Source organism: Phallusia mammillata, chromosome 7, assembly GCF_965637545.1.
Source record: "Phallusia mammillata chromosome 7, kaPhaMamm4.hap1.1, whole genome shotgun sequence".
NCBI lineage: Eukaryota > Metazoa > Chordata > Ascidiacea > Phlebobranchia > Ascidiidae > Phallusia > Phallusia mammillata.
In genome coordinates this window covers 14,931,964-14,943,171 of record NC_137258.1, presented here as the reverse complement: position 1 = coordinate 14,943,171, position 11,208 = coordinate 14,931,964, and the positions used below count along the sequence as shown (strand labels likewise).

Below are 11,208 nucleotides of genomic sequence, written 5' to 3'. Positions count from 1 at the left end.
ATATATATGTCGATTTTTAAATATATTTTGCGATTTAAACTTTTTCGCACGTTGCCCTTATGGGCCACCGTAGTATTACACCCAGTTGACACATACATTTTATTGGATGACATATCAGACCACTTACCAGTGATGTTATGTTGCAACAGCTAGAAAACTTCAGTACCACTAAATGCGCAACCAATATTATCGAATGGTAAATTCCAAAAAGAAAACGTATTATCAAAAGCTGTTTGGTAAACACAGGAATAATGCAAAACAAACGTGGAAAACAATAAACAGTTTAATAGGTCGAAATAAGACCACGAACCACATGTTGAAACTTAAAGGAGATGGAAAATTGATCACAAACCAAACTGACATAGCTGATCACTTTAATAATTATTTCTCTACTGTTGCAGAAAAGTTGGTTAGCCAGTTGGATAAGCCCAAAACCTCTTATCAGATGTATTTAGGACCCACGTCCAAATCCTCTATCTTTCTCTTTCCGACTTGCCCTGGTGAAATTAAGATAATCATTGATAAAATGCAAAGTAAATTAAGTTGTGGAATAGATGGCTTGCCTTCAAATGTCATAAAATGTCTACCACGAGGAATAATTAATTGTCTGAGTCATATATTTAACCTTTGTTTAGAAAATGGAGTTTTTATTCAGGCTTTTAAAACAACAAAAGTAGTATCCATTCATAAAAAGGGGAATATGAAATCAGCTAGTAACTACAGGCCTATAAGTTTATTATCAAACCTATCTAAAATTCTGGAAAAAATTGTGTACAATAGACTATATACGTTTTTAAACAACAAAATTTTTTTCAATCCAAAACAATTTGGCTTTCGAAAAGGTCATTCTACCCACCATGCTGCTTCCTTATTAATATCCAGTATCACAGATGCCTTTCAGAACAATCAACAGGCCGTCGGAATATTTTTGGACCTATCAAAGGCATTTGATACTATAGATCACACTATATTAATGGGAAAACTAAATCATCATGGCATCAGAGGGGTTGCCTTAGACTTCTTTAAGAGTTACCTGTCTAATAGAAAACAGAGGGTCCAACTTGGAAACAAAACATCTAATGACCTACCAATAAGTTGTGGTGTACCCCAGGGAAGTAATCTTGGCCCGTTACTATTTTTAATATACATTAATGATCTGCCAAATAGCATAACTTCAGGACAGGCAATCATGTTTGCTGATGACACAACCCTCCTTTTTGCAAACAGAGATACGGAGTCACTATTTAACACGGTAAACTTGCAACTTGTAAAAATAAATGAATGGCTAATAACCAATAAATTATCACTTAATGTTGCAAAAACCAAAGGTGTTCACTTTCGACCTGCAAACTCCAAAACAAAGCCAATATGTAAGTTGGAAATAAATGGCCAGCAAATAGCAACAGCCAAATCTGTGCAATTCCTTGGGCTAACTATTCATGAAAGCTTGTCATGGAAAGAACACATGACATACATTTTACACAAAATTAAAAGAATGTATTACTTAACTATAAAAATAAGGCATTTATTAACAAAGCAAGCATTACATTGCATTTATCAATCACTTGTCAGAAGTCAAATAATTTATGGAATAACATGCTGGTATCATGGTAATATAAACCTCAAGCATAAGATTCAAAGCATCTGCAACAAGTTTCTGTGCATGACCTATGGGTTTAAATGTCAAAAACTGGAAGAATCATTGAAGCATCATAAAATATTAACAAACGAGCAACATTTTAAACTTGAGTGCGCAATGTATTTATACAATTACCAACATGGTAGATTACCTGAAGCATTTGACTACTTCTTTCAACGAAAAATGGTAACCAATGGTGTAAGTAGGCTACTCGACAAACCGAAAGTGGTTATACCATACCCTTTTGCAGCAGCAGTATTGTCCAACAATCCATTAAGTATACAGGTCCTAAATATTGGACAGACCTTAAATTTGATGTTGTTCCCACCTCGAAAAAAATATTTACAAAACAAGTAAAAAAAACACTTCTGGAAAAATAGCAGCCGGACAGCACCTGGACTTATCTTAGTTTGTTTACTCACGTATCACTATTAAACTATTGCTTTTTCAGATGTCCCCAGTGTATTATTACTCTGTTTGCTGTGATGAGTTTTTGGTGGACAAAGTCAAGCAACCTTTTGAGAGCGAGCACGTTTTTTTCTTGCTGTGCACATTCACTAAACTGCATTTCTCACCACTATTCACAGTACTTAACTCTCACCACTATTGTATACATTTGTAAACTTGCACTATTACTAGGCAAAATGTTGCCACACTGGTTTGCACATGTTTTTTAATTATTATTATGATTGTCGCACAAGTTATCTTACTTGTGTTGTGAGGTGAATATTTGATTCACCAGCAACTATTGCTGATTTTCTGGTCATGGTTATTCCCATGACCAAGCACATTATTATTACACTGCTATGGAGCATGCATGTTCACTTAAAACCCACTGTCGTTTGGGGTGATTTGTTGTATTTGCACCTGCTAAAAAAGTCCCTGTGTTGTATCAAAAAACAAACGCTGCCGCTCGGAGTTTTTCTTTTTCAGTTACATCATTCGCAGTTAGCAACCAATCAACTATGTAAAGTGTCACGGAACGGCAATAGCTGAGCTGATGGTGTCCCCCCCTACTCCTATATCCCACGAACCTATGGACTCATTGATCTGTTTATTTTTTTTAATTAATTGCCTTTTGTGCCGTTTTTATTTCCTCTTTTGTCTTTCTTTTTTATGTTATACTACCTTTCCTATCATCACTATGTTTGTGCTGCACCCTTCCTTCTGGTGCCCATATCGTACGAGTGAATGTGATTGCATGAACGTTTTATTTCGTCATCGTCACCTTTTCAGTACTCGACCTTAAATGCCAGTTGTCGCTGTTTAACACCTTAAGCACAATTGTACAGTTGCCTCATCGTCACCTTTGCCACTATATATTCACATGTGTTGTAACTCTCAGTTTTAGAACGTATAACTCTCTTAACGCAATAAACTAACTTCAAGGTTAAAACGCCATCTTCGCAGTAGCTCAGACAGCCAGGGACTTAGAGTATAAACATCTACAGCGAAAGATACTTCTGTAGTAATAAGTACGACGTCATCAGGACCTAAAACCCCTACAATCGCTTATATTCCTTCTTCAAATTCAATAAACATCACCAAAACACATCAGTAACGAACTGCGAGACTTTAGGCAACAAAGCCTACCGGAATAATACAGTTATTTACAGCAAGTTGGCTGACGACGGTGTGGGATCCGTGGGCCAGAAATGCACAATTACACATTGGACGACCGGCAACAGTTCAGTTAGCACAAATTTTCTATTCGTTACCAAAGAAACAAACATAACCAGTCAATTAAATAAAGCATGCTGCCTCTATATTATAGAGGTCTGTAACATCCAGTCGCTAATAAACACGAGGCAGCCACGCTTACAAGTCGTGACTTCAGTAAAACAATGCCAAAGTTGTGACATCATAAGCACCGATTGTGTGATAGATAATGTCACCAGGTTGCACAAGTAAGTTAAGGCTACTGGCGGGAAACATAAAAAACATAATAATATGTACAATGGCGATGTAACGTTAAGTAAAAATATCTATGGGGTGCTGCAGCTATGGACCACCCTAGCACGAGCCGCCCCTGAAACTTAGTGAGGCTCATAGCGCAAACCTATTGCGTTGTAGCATAAGCAGCACCTTGATGAACCCGCGCTAACCTACACAAGCCAATGGGGGATGCTTCGAACAATGCAAAACAGAAAGAAGCACGAACCTTAATCAAATTAAACACACAAGCACGAACCAAAATAAAAAACTATTCTAACAAAAGTAAATAGTCCCATCTGACGCTATAGGGTTGTCATATTTTATGACACGCAATCCCTCCCTGACAGTTTTTCTCAAACATTTTGGTTATTTTTTCTAAACGGCTCCTTTGCCATTATGTCGAGGGCTCGCGGTCCACAAGCCTGAATGTGTATTTCAGAAAAACGAAAGTTGATTACAGGATTTTAGCTAGTTATGCAAAATTGCGCATAACAATGATCCAAATCTGACATCACAGACAAGACAAAAGCATTACAATTGTGCGCGAACAATTACATTCATGCAATAAAGCTTATTGTTTAGCAATGGAGACGGTCGATTCTCACTTTCACTTTGATTTAACTTATTCAGTTGCACAAACTGACGCCAAATAAGATTATAGAATTACTTCCACCTTTTCGCGGTCCCCGCAAAATACCCTAAAAGGCCGCGGATCCCAGTTTGAGAACCGCTGCGTTAACCATTTTTGCGATCCAAACACTTCTATTCGGGAATAAATTTAGAATATTCGGAAGTCACATGGACGGCGACACGAGAAAACGTTAGATACATACTCTGATCCTTGTCAATTAACTTTCTGTGTAGGCTTCCGTTTAGTTAAGTTTATTGGGCTAAGCTCACTACTCTTACTATCCGTGAAACAATAAGCACATATACCAGGGGTCTCCAACCTTTACCACTCTAAAAACCATTCGGACCAATTTCACACAGAAAAAATCTAACAACGGGAGCCACAAAGAACTATTTAAATTTGAAATAAAATGCAACTGAAAAAACGTTTTTATGCATATTAGGTACACAGTTAAAGCAAATAGAATTTCCCACGTTCCCACGTAGCATCGAATGCTGTGTTTTCTTGAGACGCGTATTTTTATTTGTGTATTTAACGCGTATTGTTAGACAACTAGTAACAAACAGGTATTGTTACGCGCGCACACACAATGCAAAACGAAACATTAACTTTGTGCGTTAACTTGCGCGGCGCCAGTTTACATCTTTACGTGTCATGGCATAGATGCGGTTGTAGCTAACTACTAGAAACTTTATCCGTTGGTACATTAATTCCACAGCATAGGCGCCGAGTTTTACAAAAATGCAAGGTGGCGGATGTAAATTATGACGTCACATGAAGTGACGTCACCAATGCGTACAACCACACGAGCTCCAATTAGAAAATAGAATGCAACGTTCGTCAAAAATTTTTGAAATATTATTCATTTGAAACACTTTGCTTTAACGTTATTTTTGGTTCAGCAACGTTTAGGAAACGTTTCGTCAAGTTGTTGCTCTCGTATCACCAAAATATAACTATTTATTACAGTACAATAGCATTGTACACAATACTGGCCATACATTCAATGCCAACAATTGTGTGTTTGACGTCATAAACAACACACTAACCAAAACATTTTGCAGTTTCGGCACGTTTTGATGCGTGTTTAAATACCAAAATGCTCCTAGATTTTACGATGTTTCGTGCGATACCGCTACAAACAAATCAAAATATCCACGGTGGCCGCCACCGTGCTTTACAAATCCAAGGTGGCGGCGCCACCCCGCCACCGCCCACTCGGCGCCTATGTTTCGCAGTATACATATATATTTTTCTTAAATTCCTGACTTTGAAGTACATTTTAACATTTCTCCCTGACGCAGATTTAAACACTACATGACATGTCAGGGAAAATCCTGACGTATAGCAACCCTAGTACGCTATAAGCACCAGGGAGTCGAACCGCTTGTCATATGGGTTCAGGTTCGGTTCGGGTTCACTTCGTTTTGTTTTTAAGGGTTCGGGTTCGGTTCAGGTTTTTAAAAATGTATATTTTCGGGTTCGGGTTTAGTTCCGGTTTGGGCAAATTATCGGTCCGAACCCGGTTTGCGGTTTTTAAACCGGTTCAAATTTATATTTGTTTCAATTTAATCTACCAATCATCTACCTGGCCTTATAAAACTCCAGAAGAATTTTGATAGTGCACTGTTATTTTTGACACCCCCTGTAAGTGTTATCTCGCGTGCGCTGTTTTGAAAAAAAAAATGAAACAGACTGCATTTTTTACTGGTTCAGTTCCGGTTCGGGTCCAACGCCAAACAAAATATGGGGTTCAACTCCGGTTCGGGATTTTGAAAAATCGTAAATAGCGGTTCGGGTTTAATGAAATTAACCGCTCAAACCGGTTCGCGGGTTCGGGTTCAGTTCCGGTTCGACTCCCTAATAAGCACTGTCTGTGAACTTTCACCTAATCCCGTTTTTCGTCACTTGGAATGTGCTTTTCCGTAGTCCCGTCTAACGCTTTAAAAACTGTCTGTGAACTTTCACCCAGTCCCGTCTTCTCTCCCGCTCAGGACTAAAACGCCCTATTCGAAAAAAGTGAATTACTTCCTTGGGACTATGTCTGCCTCTGCATGTGTACACTTATTATGGGCTGCAATAGTTATTATTTGGCCGATTAAGTTAGGGCTACCGTATTTCCATCCCCAAAAAGTGATGACACATTGTTGAAAAGAACATGAAACAATACTTAAGGGCCCCCAAAAAATAAAAGCCTTACAAATTAGACGGTATTGAATTATAATTCGGATAAAGAACGTTTTTCACATCACCACACTAAAAAAACCTTGTTTTTTTTCAAAAAAATAAAATACACCTGTATTCTTTAAAAAAATAAGCTGAAGATTAATATTTGGCTGTTTTAAAGGCATAATTGTCACTTATGTAGTTGTTAAATCAGAAATTATTTGAAAAGGAGGACATTTGTGTACTTTTTCTAGTCTTCGAAGGACAACTTGATTTTTGTTAAAAAGGAGGACATGCCCTCCAAAAAGAGGACGTATGGTAGGCCTAGAGCCCTAGATTAAGACAAACTTTTAAATAACCTATACTGCAAACAATTGTTTAAAATTTCAGAAAATTAGGGCAACAATTTTAAAAGTTCTTAAAATCATTGATTAGGGCTTGTATTTCTGGCCTAAAACGAAAACCGATTATTTTGGGGTTAAAGGGGTGAATCTGCGGAGGTTCATGCGCGGTCTTCAAGTACTGGTAATGCTACTCTCACAATTTAACAACGCAATAGGTTTGCGCTATGAGCCTCACTAAGTTTATATAGTTCAAACTGCTGCCTCAAGATTCCTTGGAGATAAACTCCAGAAAGCACCACTTGTATAATCCGTTGACTACATTGTTGGTTTATTTGATTATCAGCGACAGAAATGTTTCAAGAAGTCTTATTCAAATAGAATCCAATTAACATTAACAGCAATTAATAATAAGTGTTGCAAAGGAAGACAAAGGGAAAAGCCGTTAGACCTGTATTAATCTCCATACTAAAACCTAACTAAACATGTATTTATTCTAATGTTAGCGCTGACACTAGCCCCTTATAGTAAAGGCACTAGTTTGTCTATGTTTAATTAACAGATGATCTAATTTGTTTTAATTAGACCTTATGGGTCGCTGGTCGCAAAATTTTATAAGTCCAGGCGCTTTCAAGTCAATTTAAAAAACTCTGTTATTTTCCTAGTTGCTGTTAAAATTTCTAAGCCCAGAGGCTTCAAGTTGAATTAAAAACATTCCTAGTCACTGTTAAAATTTCTAATTCCAGAGGATAAATGTTAAATTAAAACTTTATAATTTTTTATTTTTTATTTTTACGGTTCGAACCCAGGACACTCCCGGGGACGAATCCCGATCAAGTTTTTTTTTGTCTGTATATGGGTCAGGCGCGCCAGGCCATTCGGCCAAGTTCCTAGTTGCTGTTAAAATTTCTAATTCCAGAGGCTACAAGTTAAATTAAAAACTTAGCCTTATCTAAACTAACGCAGGTCTGCTTTTTCTTTTATTCCTGTCTAAGCCTGCTTTCTGTTTAGTTCCTCTCTGTTAACATCAAAATGGCAATTTTCCCAGAATTCGCGTTTTTTTTCACGGGGTTCGAACCCAGGGCAGTCCCGCGGACGAATCCCGATCAGTTTTTGTATGTCTGTATATGGGTCAGGCGCGCTGGACCATTCGGCCAGGCAGGAATTTGGGGAATTCCCGAGCGCTCCGAGCGGTCAAGCGCAGCTCGGACCAGTTTTAGAGCGCGATGTATACTGTGGGAAAATTTGGTATATACATCCGTTTGCCCTACGTTCCACATTATTGCATGTGACCGCTACAAATCCAATTAAAAGTTAAAAATTCTTTAGAATACCTTATATTGAACCAACCAACAAAGCATAAAACTCTTAGATTATGTACTTTAGTCAGTATACAGCCGTTTTTGAAAATTTACGTTTTGGGGGCCTGGGGTCATTCGGGGTCAAACTTCAGGAAGATCAAATTTGGATTAATAACTTACATCTGTTCAAATTTGAAGCACCCTTTCTTGACCAAATGAGCGTTACAAACCACCGTTAGACAGAAAAAATGCGGACAAAAACAATATGTGTCCCTTAGGGCAGTGCTCTTCAACCTTTAATGGTTTGGTGAACCCTTAAAGTTGTTGTGACGAACTCATGCATCCTGTTTACTTAAAAGGTAAATTGAGGTAAAAAGCGATACGAAAAATCATTATGCACATCATCATGTCAAGTAAACTAGAGCGGAGCTCCTGAAGTTTTACACACTGTCAGTAAGAGTTCGATTGATTTGCTACCAACATACGAAGCATATGTTCGTCAATTTTCCATGAAACATCGGCGAAAAAGCCAACACTTCATATCCTAACATAACCCGAATATAACACATACACTATCAAACTTGGCATGGGGATAAAACATTGAAAAAGTTTACCTGGGTTATACATCAGTTGAAACCTTTCTCTTTTTTTCTAATAAAGTCAGAATATTGTGTCCAATATTAATGGTTCATTAACAGTTTGTGATGCACCCTTGTAGACCTTTTTGTACTGGTGCACCCCATGCATATTTTGGTGCACCCTAGGGTGCACCGTGCAGGCCGATTGAAGAGCACTGCCCTAGGGCAGGGGTCCGCAAATACTTTTTGGCGCGACCCTAAAAAAATTGCTCTAAATTATCGCGACCCAAGCATTTTGTTAGCATGTAAGTTTGTGGAAAATACTAAGTATTATGCTTTTGTCAGTTGCTATTTTCTTGCACAAAATAAAGCGAAACTCAGCACATAAAACAGTATAGGTTAAACGAACGTATTTATTCAGCAAAATGGTAACAGATAAGCATGACTGCTTGCGCTGGTACGCTGAACTTATTGCATTGTTACATAGCCTGTATGTAACAGTTACGTAGTCATATGTAACAATGCAATAATAATCAGGTTGAAAAAGCTGAAAGTTCATTTATATTATAGATGCGATGCTTATATTCATGGAAAATTTAAAATATTTTGCGACCCAGCCTGGAAGGTCTCGCGACCCAAATTTGGGTCGCGACCCACTATTTGCGGACCCCTGCCCTAGGGGACTCGTAAATTAGGGCTCTTCAATCGGGGTTCCGTACAACCCTTTCAGGGGTTCCGCGAACTTTAAGGGTCACACAGGTGTCCGCAGAGCTTTTGTGTAGCAATTCGAACATGAATGTGTCACTAAAAAGGGTGAAGAGCACTGCCGTAAATACTGAGCGGTGTTTCACTTTCACCCATGGGCGCCCGCAGGAAAAAATACAGGGGGGGCAAAACTATCTTCACATCGCCGTTCGATAAACAGTATTTCAGAACAAAAATCATCTGACTGCGCTACTCATTCTTGCCAATCCCAAAGTAGCAAAATAATACAATAAACACAATATTAAATATCACTGAAGTATGTGGTAGGTTGGCAAATACTTTTTAACGGAAGTAGGATTTGCATTGACCAACCTTATCAGATGTAACAACAAATACAGTGAAGATATCACATAATGCCTGTTTGACACATCCATCAATGACGTAATAATATGCTTGTTACCGAACTATTGTTAAGTAATAATGTTCGATTCATTTAATTTGTTGTAAAACCTTATTCTGTTCTGTTACAGTTACACTTGTAATAAAGAGGTGGAGACCCACGACGTCTTCAATTTACGTTCCAGGAATAGTTTTTGTATAACTCTGTGTGAATGTTTATTGTGTTTTGTTTTAAGTTGCGGATTCTCCGACCGTTTGCGTTTTTCTTTTTTCCAGGGGGAGGGGCACGTGCCCCCTCTTGCCCCCCGATGCGGACGCCCATGCTTTCACCCTGAAGTTCACTAGACCGCAATTTTTATTCACGATTCAGGGTAGTTATGGGTCCGTTCTACTGTTTTTTACATTGCATCTTTGTTTACTGCCAAACTTCTTTTTCTCTTAACAGTCATCAAGGCGATGGTTCATATCAGGGTTCTTGCGCAATTTTTGTTTGTAAATTCCATAACTTTTCAAGAACAAAAAAAAAACGAATTTCCATAACCTTAATTGAAAAAAATCAAGCAATTCCCATAGTAAAACTAGAAAAGAGACTTTGGTATATGTAGCCAATTTACCATACTTGCAACGAATATACAAACGTTAGGTAATTTGAAATTCCTATCTCTAACTGGCATTTTCAGGCACCAAATTCCACACTTTTTCAAGGACTTTTGCAAAAGTTGACTTTTTTCAAAGCTTTTTCAGGCCTTATAAATACAAATTTAAATTCCATAACCTTACCAGGTTTTCCATACCCGCGGGAACCCTGTCATATTCAATGTGGAACCACAGTGTCAAAAACTTTTATCATCAACAATTATTGAGTTGGTAGCCATTCCCAGTTCACAAACTAGAATGGTGGCGTTCTGATATACTTCCATTTTATATATTCTATACGATATTTACCAATTTACTATACACATCATTTGATCTACGCATATGATTGTTTTTGTAAACAAAAACTAATGGGTCCCCACACGCGTGTTTGTGCGGATTTACGGCAAACAAATGTTGCGGCGATCGATTCGTAAGGACAATATTTTAGAAAGCATTAACCCAACAATAAAAACGTTTTCGTATTCTTTTTGCACTATTATTGTCATATAATCACAAAAACATTAAAAAAGAACGAAACGAATATTTTCAATTTAATCTCTTGCTTTGACCCAGATATTGTCGTCCAAGGTCGGGTTTTAAACACATTTTTTCTAGAAAGCTGTAACAGTTGTGTTACAGATACTTTAAATTAAAAAACAACAATACCGTTTAGCCTAATTTATACATGCCTTGAGTATTGATTCCTAAATTGATTGTAAAAAAAAAAACGCTATGTTAAGACGAAAGAAAGTTCTGAACTGTGTTAGTAATACCTACTAGTTGACCTTAAGTAACCCGTGGTCATGCGGCGGCCAACCTGACGAGCATTTAAAAAAACATAGGTGTAAAACCTTTTCCAAAACTGAAAATGTAAGTG

At 37.8% G+C, this 11,208-nt stretch overlaps 1 long non-coding RNA gene across 2 annotated transcripts; it reads right to left on the bottom strand.

The window, feature by feature from the left end:
* Positions 1–85: 85 nt before the first annotated feature.
* Positions 86–4,102, bottom strand: LOC145237416 (uncharacterized). Of its 2 annotated transcripts, none has more exons than XR_013861995.1 (2): positions 1,791–4,102; positions 86–934 (listed from the first exon to the last, which is right to left on the bottom strand). It is a non-coding gene; the product is annotated as an uncharacterized LOC145237416 (long non-coding RNA). The 2 variants fall into 2 exon arrangements; XR_013861996.1 differs by having other exon boundaries at positions 86–497.
* Between the last annotated feature and the right edge of the window lie 7,106 nt (positions 4,103–11,208).